This window comes from Manduca sexta, chromosome 15, assembly GCF_014839805.1.
Source record: "Manduca sexta isolate Smith_Timp_Sample1 chromosome 15, JHU_Msex_v1.0, whole genome shotgun sequence".
NCBI classification, from domain to species: domain Eukaryota; kingdom Metazoa; phylum Arthropoda; class Insecta; order Lepidoptera; family Sphingidae; genus Manduca; species Manduca sexta.
In genome coordinates, this window is record NC_051129.1 from 13,691,665 (window position 1) to 13,706,097 (window position 14,433).

At 36.9% G+C, this 14,433-nt stretch overlaps 1 protein-coding gene across 3 annotated transcripts in view; it reads left to right on the plus strand.

Annotated features, from left to right (window-relative positions):
* Positions 1–14,433, plus strand: part of LOC115447892 (mitochondrial cardiolipin hydrolase) — a 165,430-nt gene that overhangs the window by 116,835 nt on the left and 34,162 nt on the right. For all 3 annotated transcript variants that reach the window (XR_005112391.1, XM_030175181.2, XM_037438871.1), the window contains one exon: positions 6,865–6,908. The gene's annotated coding sequence lies outside the window, so the exon portion shown is untranslated. The remainder of the gene's footprint in view (positions 1–6,864; positions 6,909–14,433) is intronic.

A 14,433-nucleotide genomic window follows, 5' to 3' on the forward strand; every position in this document is an offset into this window, starting at 1 on the left:
GAGGTGCGAACAAACAGACTAATTTTCTTCTTAATTCCGATCGGTGTCCAGAACTTAGCGGAAGAGGAGATGAATGGGATAGTCGCACCATGAAATTTGTGACGAATCCAACCGAATGGGGTAACGGATGATGATTTGGCGGTATTCGGTCTGTTATTGAGATGAAATGGTGGTAAAAATATATTTTCTATAAGTTAACCTGTAGTAACGCTGAACCGTGACAATTGATAACCGCATTAATGAAGCATTAGATCGACTAAGCACAAGACGGATTTTAATTACCTCACAAATCCATTATGTTTCAGTCTAAAAATATTCATTACCATTAGGGTAATTAATATGGGAAGTTGGACAACTCTTTAAAAATTAGGATACCTGTCTTAGTCCACCAGGTTTTATTCAAATCCCAAGATCGAGTCGTCGCAACACACATTTTTTCAAACATGTCGCTGAAACGATTTCGCTCAATTTTTAATTTTTGTTACTAGGATCAAATTCCGGAAAAATTGTCTTAAAAAATTCTACACAATTTTCAATACGACATTGAAATCGAACCCAAACCACACAGGTTTTGAGACGGGCCATAAACTCTGTAACTAAAGGACACAATTAAAATAAATAAGATTCCTATAAAATTTAAAAAAAATAGCAGCCGACATTGATATCCACATACACTGGTATAGTAGTCCTAAATGACTACTGTCGAATTAGTCATATTACCCGCCTGACTCACTTCCTTAGTATTTTCTTAGACTTTTCCTCCTCCACTTATCTCGGATTTTATTATGCCTTATATGGTCTCTTTTGAATACATTATACGCGCAAAATTACATCAAGTTCCATACGTTCTCGTAACTTAAGGACAGATTTTGATATTACTGGGCTCAGAAAGTTTTAGCATCTGATCTCAGCATATAGTCTTCCAGGTCGCGTCAAATATCAAGCGTGGAAATAATGCTGATTGTCGATCGCAGTATATGAACGAGTGCCTTATAGAGTGGTGCCAGAATTTAGCACATATAGAGCAATAGTTACGCAAACTCGCAAAAAGCGCAGTTTAACGACCGACAGCACGCCCTTGAACTTGCAACCGACACGTGCCTTCGAACGCACAGACGGACGTATTAATATTTCACACGTACGCTAGTAGAAATGAGAGGAAACTCCATTGTGGGTACACTGTTCGCTGCGGTATGCATTATTATTAGTGCCTGCGACAGGAGGCGTTGTCCATCATTGTCGACTGTGAAATGAGTCGCGTAGATGTGTCTGGATTTATGTTCGTGGTTGTGTTTCTTTACTGCATTTGTGACAGGTTGATACACGTATTTAAATCGAATGGGGTACAATAATTCAAATACCAAGTATCTTGGTATGAATATTTGTTACTACGTAACGACATGAAATTTCCGGCTTCTTTTGATTACTTTGGAGGTCTTTCAGTAATCCTACTAACTATGTATCCATCCATGCAGTGCTGTCTTATACCCTTGATATGTCCTTATAGTTTTGGATGAATACAGTTCAATTCCAGAATTCTCCAAGCTTCCTTTTAATCAGCGCTTTACACTTCATCCTAATTGAAATGATTTATAACTCATCCGTCTGATTTCTCTGCTAAATATGAACATTTCGAGTCTGAAATTGCCGCGTCCGGCCTTGAACCTTGTCATGACGATTTGGCAAAGTTTCCTACGCGATAAAACAGCGCTGGTACAAGAATCTATCCGCTTTTGATGCTCAACCATAAAAACTAGCTCGATCTTGCAGTAGACGCTACGGTATAGCCCGATTTATTGTTTGTAACTCGACACTAACTCTGGTGGTTTGTGTTTTGATAGACTCTGATCAGTATTGCCTCGGCGTTATTTTCGTTTCTTCAAGGGTCTCTGACGAATTCAATTTGATTTATCGACGTTGGCCTCTGTTTATTTTTATTTTTATGTGTACTTTTTTGTGTCAGTGCCGGAATTGTAATGTGGGTCGCCATTGGTGAGATATTGTTCGTAACTATGTTTTCAATATGCTATGTTTTCCTTTGGTTGTGTAAATCGTGTCTAGATTGACCTATTTTATATGTTGTCAAAATATAACTCAATAATAACATTAGCAATCTGTTTGATGATAAGCGCCGTGTCTGCCAATAAATGAGAATAACACAAAAGTACTGCGTCCACACTACGTTCGTCACCTCACGACATGCAATATTTAATAATTTATACGGGATACAATGTCGCTATTTAGGTTAAAAAAATACAACAAATTAGGTAGCACAATGAAAAATAGCTGTTTAAATAACGGTTAACTATCGGTGAAATATTCGTATATCCACATAATATAAAATTACATTTGATTTATTGCACAGGAAATCCTGAAGTAGCAACAGCGAAACTTACGTAATTGATATTAAACAGTTTTAGACTGGCTGTCTAGATTTTTTGTAGCCATTAATAAATGTGACCGTCGGATATTAATCATGAGTGGTAGGGTGGTGGCCGTTGCCGTCGGTGGCACCGCGTGCGTTGCTGTTATTTTTGGCAATGAACCCGCCAGTCACGGTCGTATGTTGATTCTATGTATATTTAGATATATCACGGGTTACACGAAACGTATTTATATAGAATTTGTACTTTGAAACTCTATTGTTCGTAGCGCGTCAATTGTTGACGAAATATTTGGTTTCATTCATAAAGAACGAGTTTTTGTGTCAAACTAAACTAAACTTAGACTAGCGTGGGAGTCATTGTAAAATATTGAAATATTAAATTATCTATTGTTGTAATAAATTATTTGATTTTTAACTATTTCACTTCATTTAACTAGTAGTCCCACACATACACTCACGCCTTTTCCCAGAAGGGAAAGTCAGAGATGCAACAGAGCGTGCACCCAATTTTGACCGTGAGTATTCTGTCGCATGATGAAATAGGCGAACCGATCGCTATATCGGGCATAAATTCCGAACTGTTGATGTTACTGAATACTGAAAAACCCAATATCAATTACCCAGCCCGGAGTTCGAACCCGAGACCTCAGCAGTGCAGTCTTATCGTAATACAACTACGTCACCAAGGCAGATACTGGTAGTGTCATTTCTCCTAATAATAGTTTCATTGTTCCCTTTACCGAAATAACAACTTGCCTATTGTGGTACATAAGTATTGATAAAATCCAGGACAATAGCGATTCGTAAGCTTTTTTTAGACACGTCGCCGTCAGTGTTGTGTCGTCCAAATTTAGCACTGTTTTGACTAGGAACATAACGAGCTTAGACGTTGAACTGAAAGTATAGAGGAATGCGAGCCATGAAATGTGATTTTCAATGGATGAGAGAGTTTTAATGTTTCGTCCTAACGTCTGCGATGAAAATAGATTAGCGGAGTGACTGACCTTTGCCAGTGTGTAATTATTCTGATTTATTACACCTGGCTTGTTAGAGGTCTTTCGGTTGATTTCCTAAGTATTTCTGCTGCCTTGCAGTGCGCAACGCTGCTGTCTTCTGTCTTCCAGTTTAGTAAAATAGCTAGTGTATTGGACGATTCAACGTGATATATATCAAATCTGGTTAGGAAATATGCAGCGTAATACCATGGCAATAGTAATTCATCGCTTTGCCTAATATTCGTGTTGTTTATGATCATGCGAACTTGATCATCTCATTCGGTACAAAAAATTATAGCAAGACGTGTGGGCCTCCGATCAAGATGGTTTCGCCTACCGTGTGACCAAACTCGACAAGGCCGCGTCGAGTCCTACGCGATCATCGGTTTTATGTCTCCACTATGCCGTCTAGTCTAAATTTAGGTAATGGGTCACGAGTCGAGGCCTTTTAAGGATATTTCTTTGTATCGAATACTTGTACGTCATTTCCTGTGTGCGGGCGGGTGTTGCCTTGACTTCGTATGGTTAATTGTTGAGATCGAGTGCCGTAAAGGCTGTTTTAGGTAATATGAGTGTGGCTTGAACGGTATTGCAGTATTTAAATAAAAAATAGATAGATATTTTTATACGGTTGGCGGGAAGACTTGAAGCCGGCCTTGTATCTTTTATGCAGAATCAGCAAAGGACCTACGATATTTAGTGTATTTAAAGTGTTCACATTCATTGATCAGTTATTACGATGCAACGCATTTGCGTCATTTATTAATTGACACTGAAGAATACAAGGACTATGCTAATGAAGTCCATACATTCCGTCAATTGTGGCACAGTGGCAGTAGTTTCGTCTAGTTGATCATATTAGTTGGATGAGTCACGGCTACATCTGGTTCGTTCTGAGAAGCCGCAGTGGCATCCGCTGGACCGGCGGTTTGTGGCGCTTGACTCAGGGTTCAAAGGTCGCCGGGTGGTACTAACGTCTCTATGATAATTGGTGCTTCCCTTCTGATGCTTAAGGGTTATTTTAAGCTAGTTAACGTTTAAAGCGATTAGATATAAGAACTTAAGAGTAAAAGATATTGCACATAATATTCTATTTTACGATTTCAGCGAGCCCTGTTGATTGTGATTCTATCTCTGGCAATTTTCCAATACGTTCATATAGCATTAGCTTAGAATCGAATCCAGGTCGTTATAGTCTACCAAAGTATGTTCCAATACCTTTCAAAAACTGAAATACAACGGCAGATAACTTCGTATAAAAAAAATCGTGCATATTTTCACCTTTCTAAATATTTACCAAATGTCGGACTTTATGACTAAGCATCAAACCCAAAACCTTAATTTTACAGCTGACGGTACTGGAAGGACAAACTTAAATGAGTCATCGGGAACTTGGTACTGGATTGTTCTCAGAAGCGGAGGCGGCATCCGCCGGCGCCCTATGTTCGCCTCAGGGTCGTTAGGTCTCGAGTTGCCATCTCGGTGAGGGCAGTGTTGTGTTTTATGTGATTGAGTGTTGGTGAAGTATTTCCGTAGGACAATCAGTGATTGTTATAAACATTTTCTGAATAGAGAGATTTTTATTATTTCCGATTCCTCCTTATCTTTCTATTTGATTAATTTCGTTGCGGGATAATGACAAATTACTTTTCCCTGAGGCTCGCCGAGCTTCACTGCTCGGCGTCATTAAATGCGTGTCACTGCTGATCCTGGCTTATAAGAGTTGTAGTGGTGGCGGGAAAGTTTCTAGAGAGATTTTTCTACGGCTGTGTCTCTATGACTTGTTTCTCTCAATGTTAATCTGATAAAAGATAATAAGTTATTGACAATGTTTTTAATGATGTTAGTTATACATATACCGTCCAAACCAATGCAATAACAATATAAATAGGTTTTAATTATGTCATCTACTGCGTTGTAATAAGCGGTTTCAGAACAACTTTAAAATTAAAATCATTTATACAATGTATGAAATTACCTAAAACATGAATAATATTCCCAAACAATTACTGTTTGTATACACACGGCCGCGGCGTCACGGCGTTGTACCGAAGCGATAGGCAGCGGAAACGCGGGTCGCAGGTTCAAATCGATTTAGGAAAAAGTGTGTCAATGACCCTCGCCAAAGACATGGTCACAATTGAATTAGAAGGCGTTGTCCCCATATTACATACAGTGCAGCGTATGTAAGGGGAATGCGATAGCGGCTCGTATGTTTTCCTCATCAAAATTGAGTTATTTACGATTATATTATTGTCTGAATGGACCTTTTTGAATTACTGTGTGCGGCTCATGAATTAGTGTGTGAACTAATAAGGTGGATGTAACAGTCAATTATATGATGTTAGGGAGATAGAACTGGTGTTTAACATCGATAGGACTGTTATGAAGTTATGGTTATTTTGGGGAGATTTTTAGGGTTTCGTACCTTAAAAAAGAACCTTTATAGGATCACTTTGTTGTCCAACGTCCGACTGTCTGTCAAGACCCTTTTTCTCAAGAATGCGTAGAGGTATCAATTTGAAATTTATCTCAAATATTCGCGTGTAAGTTCTCTGGATAATTAAAGCAATAATGCGCGATGCTGTCTATAATGTACCATAGATATGAAATTTGTACGGAAACCTCGGCGCGCGAGTTTATTCGCACTTGTCTGAAAAAACTGTTTTGAAGTTTTGCAGTAAAATAACTATTTGTATCCACCTAGCAGTTATTCAGCAATTGACTAAGCATTACGTACAGAGTCAGCTGGTGTACATAGTAAAACGCATTCTATTTATATTAAATTACGGTGCATTGAGTCAGAGTTTATTATGCATAACGCTTCGGCTGATTCACTATACGTAATGTCTGCATGGACTGTCAAGTGTCACTTGTCTAGGCTTTATCGATCATTATCCTTTGCCCCTTATATAATTTGAATGTGGGCGCGTTAGTACATAGTTTAAACATCAATAGTATGTTTATAACCCTGACCTAACGTATGTAAGTTTTGTGTTGAGTATACATATATATGTTTTTATACATTGACGTCCAAGTGACCCCACTGCATCTAATAGTAAGAGCAGTGGGGTCCAATAGAATGTCGACTGACGGGAGATGATTACCCATCGGCAGTCGATACAACTATGCCGGCCTGTTGCTATCGCATATATATAGACTGAACTCGGAACGCGACGCACTTCATGAGTATCATGGCGGGTTTTAACACCTTGTGTATGGTAGTCGCTATCCGGACGGATATAAAATATATCCTACCACCAGCAAATGTATGTAGCATCATATTTTTCAGGGGTACCTTAGTAGACATTAAACAGATAATCACTTATCCCGAGGTACCATGTGCCGTAAGATGTTAGCTGTGCCGGCATCCATCCCAAGCCCTTCTGATCTAACCAACTATGTTACTACTAAACTAATGCGGCGTTTTCTTCTGTGTTTAACACATTTAGTCACGACTAATTTGTTTATTATTTTTCACAGGTACAGCTCAAGGCGTGAAATAGCATTTCCTGCTATTACTAAACGTACGTATATCATAGTTTTGACTATATATATAATGACTTAGCCAAAATAAATATCTAAATTACATTAAGTATACAAGGTTTAATTCATCTCACAACTGTTATTGTAAGCAATAGACCTTATGCTATTTAACATTAAAACTTAAAATAAACTGAGTAACCATATGCTATCTGACTTAAAGTACAAAAAACACATAGTACTACAGTAGGTACTTATATGATTCGGGTAAGAACCTCCTCGTGGCTGGCGCCACAGCGCGCGTCACACACCTACTGCCGCATATTTAATCAGATTATCCTGTTGCAAACACATGATTAGTTTTCCGTGAAACAATACACAGTACACAGTCGCATTAACGAGCTGTGAGTCAGCGAGCAATCCATTTACTACGGCCCGGTGCACGGTGACGCACGCCGTAGATGCCGCGATATCAAAATCTATATCGTGGTTTGTTTTGCAATTGCGAGCTGAGATTTTGTCTTAGAACTTTATATGATTTTAGACGAGTTTCAAACGTAATTACAATACGATAACAATGTCGGAAACTGGGTACGTTCACAAATGTGCGCTGTAATGAAAATGCGTACATCGCGAGAAACTTCATATGCATAGCTTAAAAGCAGTTGGTCTTTTTATAAAGTTTGGCGCTTCAATAGACAAGAATTCGATATGGGAATACTAATTGGGAATGGAACGGACTTCCGAGACGCATGTCTGCAGGTTCAAAACCTAAGGACGCGCAACTCTTAAGTTACCTAATGTTGGTGTATACTCGCTTGCTTTAACGGTGAAGGAAAACATCACGAGGAAACCTGCTTTCGTGAGAAATAGTGTAAGAATTTTGAAGGCGTTGAAGTTTTCCAATCTGCACTAGGCCATCATGGTGGACTAAGGCCTAATCCCTCTCGATAGTAGAGGACGCCCGTGCCCAGCAGTGGGACAGTATATAATACAGGACTAATGTTATTATCATATAGGCAAGAATGCGTGCCTGCAACCGACTCGGTATATAGGCAATTAATATCTAATTATGTTTATGATTAGTAGTCTGCCAGGACTAACTGGTCAGATGTAAGGCATGTGGAACTTTCAGGCTTTATAAGCCCATATTTCACGTAGTGTGGTATGTTCATACTTAACTTTTCAATCCAATCTCTTGGTTTGTTTTCACTAAAGTTCAATATAATAATAATATCAGCCCTGTATTATATACTTGCCCACTGCTGAGCATGGGCCTCCTTTACTATTAAGAGGGATTAGGCTTTAGTCCACCACGTTGGCCTAGTGCGGATTGGTAGACTTCACACACTATCGAAATTCCTATAGAGAACTTCTCAGATGTGCAGGTTTCCTCACGATGTTTTCCTTCACCGTTAAAGCGAACGACAAATTCACAAAGAATACACACATGATTTTTTAGAAAAGTCAGAGGTGTGTGCCCTTGTGATTTGAACCTGCGGACATTTTGTCTTGACAGTCCGCAGTTCAATATATGGACTTCAAATGGTACCTAGCAGGTTAATTGATTTTGGAACAGACATATATGGTGTTGTAATTCTGAGTCATCTTTAGATTATTTTACCTACCAGTGGAGTCAGATAACCTTGAATGTCAGATCAATGAGCTTTTGTAACAAGGCTCTAATAAGAGTCTCTTGAGATACAACGAACTATAGTTTAAGAGATGGTGAATTTTTTATATATCTATTCCAATATTATATTACGCCAATCAGCATTTTTATGTTATACTAGATTTTGCGAATGTCTTGGAATAAAAGCGCGCTGTTATTGGATTAAACTTTTAATTATGTTTATCCATTATTTCTTACAAACTCTGAAATAACTTTACATAATTTCGCATAAATATGGTATTATTATGATCATTAGTATGTTTGTGGTTTTTATAAACGCCATTTTAAGAGATCGACTCATTTATATAGGTACTTATATACATATAAAGTTAAAGCGTTTATTTGTTTGAAGACGTTAATTTCAAGAATTGTAATTTTTTTTCCTTGTCGGAATCTACATTACTATGAATGCTGTAGACTTCTTTTATCCCAAGAAAATATTTAATCCGGAACACTTATTCACGCGGGCGGACCCGCAAGCATAAGTTGTAAAAAATAAAGACTGTTTACATTTCAATTCTATTTGTTACAAATTAACTCCCAAAGCGGAAGATCAATAAAGACATATTGAACATGGCCTCATCAAAAAAACTGCTTACATTGATTACGCATGTATCACAAAACAAGATCAAACGGATCGACATGTCTACAGAAAAATAATCTTTATCGTATTAGTACACACATCGAAATGAAACACAAAACGTCGTACATGATGCTCGACGTGTATGGATGTGCTAATAATGTATGAACACACTGCCGTGTTTGTATGATTCGTTAGTGCTCAGGTACATTGATCTGTGTTTTGTCATAGTTCTAGGTTGTAAGCGGAATATTTCGACTTTTTTTTCATGCATATGTATAAATCAGTGGCGGAGGGTGAAGTATTTCAAAAGGTAACCCGAGGCAAAAATTTTGTCATAGTTAAAACATATCGCGGCCAATTGGATAGAAAACAAACTAAGAAAAAGGTAAAAGGGAAACCGGTAGGAATTGGATTGTATGGACGCTTCGCCACTGGTATCAATATGATATATATGTATATATATATTTGTTTGGGTCTGGATATTGTGAGATTGCTAGGGTGGTGTTAGGAGGTTTCGTATATCCGCCCGGATAGCGACCACCGTACACAAGGTGTTAAAACCCGTTGTAGTGTTACGTAAGTGTGTCGCGTTCCAGGATCAGCCGGTGTATATCCCGTCCCAAAAGGCCGGCATAATTGTGTCGACTTCCGAGGGGTGGTCATCTCTCGTCAGTCGATATTCTTTTGGACTTGACTCCACTTACCATCATGTGTAGAGGAATCAATCGCGTAAAAAAAATAACCGAAATATAAGCTATTGTCCACTTTACTTTAAACCGAAATATTTTCAGATGTCATGGTTAGCATTAAAACAAAATGCATAAAAACTCATCATTTTATTATTGTTGCCCTTTCTTTTCTCTTTCCCCAGTTATCAACAGTATCTTTACTAAGAAATTGGGTGTGGTATTGAAAGCAATCAACAAATTACATCATCAGATAAATTTTAGCGAATTTGTAATCGTCAATCAGTGTTTGTCAAGGATAACGAACAATTTCCCAATTTGTTCAATTAATTAAATTCTGTTTAATAATGTTAATTGTCTTATTTTAATCAGTATCGCTTTCCCCATTATTGGGCAAACGTCTCCCCTATTTTTAAGGAGAAACATTAAACCTGACGCTGGAAAGCTGTTAGGTCGTTATAAAATTCATTTGATATGAGATTCCAATATAGACACAGACAGAAGGAAGAGGAGGAGACCGCTGGATGCGGGCCGCTTGTAATAAGTCGATCTGGAAATCTTTGGGGGACGCCCATGTTCAGCAGTGGACATCCTGCGGCTGATGATGATGATGATCGACACAGACTCATGACTGCAGACAACAGCATACTTCAAGCCACGATGTCAAACATTCATTTGCGTTTTCCATTTTGATTTTCGTTTATAGTCGAGTATTATTTTCTTTATGTTATTCTTATCCATAAACAGAGATTGGTATCGCACTATATTAATATCTGTAGTACAACAATATTTACAAAGAATACAATTGTAACATTGTTCGCGCCGATACCGATTTAATTAAAGGATAAATCGATTGTTTTCGATTCTATCGATCTTAAGAATCGAATTATCATCAACCATAAAATGAAACGTGCCGGTAATTAACCGAGTCATTCCTCGTTTCGAAATTTTATTACACTCAAATAAAATAGATAATGTGGCACAAAACCTTTGTATCCAATATCGATAATTCCCAGGATGTGAAGATGTGTGTAAAATCGATAGTAATCGATTGTCACGTCTCGGCACATTCGCACATTCCGACGCTCACGGATTATTCGGTGCTTCGAACCGACACTAGTGGATTTCATGCCCTTAGTAATTGATGGAGTGTGAGCCTTAATAAGTCGAAGACGGTTCCGTACCAAGGCATAAAGAATATTGTTAATGTCTTCTTAAATTTTAAATGGATTTGAAGTAGGGTATTTTATTAAAAAGTTTTTATTTATATTCAAGCAAGTTCAATACAATAAAATCCTAGGATTATCAATACAATTTCTTATACTCGCGATGTTTTAGCGTTTTAATAAAATTATCTGCACACTACATTTAATCAGTTTTCAGTTAACGTGTATATGCATAAACTTGTTTTCATCAGTTTTCTAGTTTACGTATGCATAAACTTGTATATAACATGCATGCTCTGTAAAAATGTACTATTATGTAATTTTATGTGAAAACCATCTGTGGAACAGATGAACAAGCGAAATACATTCACCATAAGCGACCCGTGACCCGTTTTGTACAGAGAACCCTAAATATTGTTTTACGACTGCCCGATAGCCGTTGAAACAATTTAAACTGGAAATTCATTAAGGCAAATGTTTTTACGTTTATGGCAGTCTATTTTAGGATTTTTTTATGACACGCACGTCATGATCAATGGGCAGCCATGTTTTATTGCTTTCTTATTGCGTTTTATTTTTGTTATACATAAATACGTGGTTATGGTTTCTAAAATTATTTAGGAAAAATTGGGTCGGAATTGTGTCGAGAACGCGAAGGGCGATTTGATTTCAGTTTATTGTTGATTGTTTAATTTATTAGTATAATAACATTTAGGGGGTGATTTTAATGTATGTAATTATAAATCTTTGTTTAGTTCGAAGTTTCATCTTCAAGGATATGTGAATCCCATATTACATCATAAGGTTATGTTATACTTAACTAGGTAGTTACGTATACCCAGTTACGTATATGTATGAATGCAAAAGAAACTATTTTTCGGATTTTTTCGCGGTTTTTAATATAATATTTTTTCCCGACCTTTCGGGGGTCTGTTCCCCCTTGCCCATGAAGGCTGCAAAGTCTTCGAAATGTCAAGAGAAAATTATAATATAAAAAAATCACAATGAAATCCAAAAGATTGTTATATTCCAAAGTTCATTCACGTATATAAAAGAAATCATTACGAAAGAAAACCTTATGTACAAGAAATGTGCCCTGAATTGCTGTTAATCTTGTATGCACCTTAATCCTTAGTGTAGCAGTGGAATTAATTACAATATATACAATATAGCAGATTGTATAGCACATCGTAAGTAACTTTTAAGTTCCAAATCGAACTTCATAAAGAAAATATTTCCTCTAATAAAACTTTATTGTTATTTATGCACTTAATAATTTAATTACAAAACATATTGCTTTAATTTTATGATGTTTATTTTAATCGGATGTAGCACCGTTAAGGGACTTCCTTTAATGAAAACAACACTCGCATGTGTTTAACATAAGTTCTGAGATGTGTTCGAACGATTCAAAAGCTTCCCATGCGACTTACGGGTTAGGTACCTGGCCCATCGCCGACGAGTGAAATAATATTTGCCAATTTCATTTTGTCTCAGCAGTGGATAGTATTTAATACGGGGCTGATGTAATTATTATTTTCTCGCTTTACAAACACTGTTGAATGACTATTTTTTTTGGGAATGTGCTTGTTAAACATTAGATCATTGGAAAAAACTTATACTGTGGGCTCGTATGATGTAATAAAATCATTAAACTACAGACACGCTGCTTACTATTCGTCAACTTGTTCCTAGTTTCTGTTTAATGAGTGCACATGCATATACTCTTTGCCGATGGGACATGACCCTAATGTTGCAATATCACACCGAAAAAAAGTGCCGTATAATATAATTAAAATACCATTTATAACACAAATAATGTTTTAATTAAAGCTATAAGGACGTAACGAATGTTTTCGGTAATAATAAAAAACACCGTTGATGTTTTTCCTGTTGGTAACGTTTCCGAGAATCGTTCGTTCCTTTCATTCATTCAAAATTACTTTTATTTTAAATATGTGAGAACGTTTCGCGCGGTCTTCAATGAATGAATGTAACGGGCCTTTGGTGCTCTAACATTCAATGTTGATATGAAAAAGCTTAAATGGTTTAAGTAGATGGTTTTGCTTTTATTTCGTCGTGTCATTATAGAATTAGTTGTTGCTCGTCCGTCTGTTCGTTTTGTACCAGCATTATGTTAATAATGATCAATTTGTTGCCGAATTGGGACTTTTGTAATGGCTTATGTTTGTTTGCAATACCGTTTTGGTGTTTATTTGTTTGATTAGTCTGGACTTTTTTGGATGGTGTCGTTTTGGTATTTTTTTTGTAAGTACAAATCCGTGTTTGGACACCCGGTTTTTATAATTGTCGAACACCGGTCTGTTTCGCAAAAGACAAGTCTATATCAAGTAACAGATTTGATATTGCGCTTCGTGTTGTCTATATAATTGCCGGACGCAAAATATACTCAGTTCCTTCCCGTTCTTAACGAAATCACGTTCCTTTTGGCTTTTATATAATTTGTACAGTGAGCCCGAAAAAATGCTGAACAAATTAAAAATTTCGAATCGCCTTTAATCTTTTGTCTCCGAATCAAAAAACATATTTTCTTCTTTTTTCTTCTTCTAAACTTCAGAAGGTTTAATTTATTTTAGATAAAAAATGAATATTTGATTAAAAATAATGTGTAGAACGGTTTTAAAATATTGAACTTGTTCAGTTACTTTTGTGGCAGACTGCACTATAACCTATTTAGTGTATGCATTTTGTATGATAGTATATTCTTCGGCACTAATATCATCTACCAACAATTAACTCGCATATCTTGTTACTGTCTCACTCACTGTGCTATCACCATAATGATAACTTCTATGTTCATAGATCGGATTTACCCAAAGTTTGTGTTGGCTTCACAAACTATTTTTTAATGCATTCCCATCCAGTCTCGGGCCACTATCAAGCCGAGATAACCCGGCTTCCTCGAAGGGCAACCACGGGTAGTCAGATAACGATGCGTATTGATATGCTTGTGTTTGTGAATGAGAACCGAATTATGGGATGTTTAATGGTAGTGTTGACAATGTGTAAAGTGTGAATGGGCTGGCATCCATCAGAGATTTTATTATAACTCAGTTAAGTGACAGGGAAGTGGATCTGATGGACAGTGCAGTCCAAATGTAATCTCAAACATCGAAAATGCTATGTACTTCGACTGTTATTGGAATTATTACTATAGCTGAAGTACTAGTTTCGCTGGTATATTATGTAAATCTAATGAACTTAAAAGAAATATAGATTAAAACGAGGTAGTTTGCCCTACACCCTAATTCTATTATGTGGATCTAATCAACCTAAAAGAAACGATCGATTAAAACAAGGTAGTTTGCCCTTCATCTTAATTCAGACTCATTTTAAACTTACTCTAGAAAACAATGAAGCTCTGTTTCTCAATCCTCATTCCTTCTTTCAAACACTAGCACGACATCAGCATTTCTCCTGCATCACGTTTTTATAGTTATT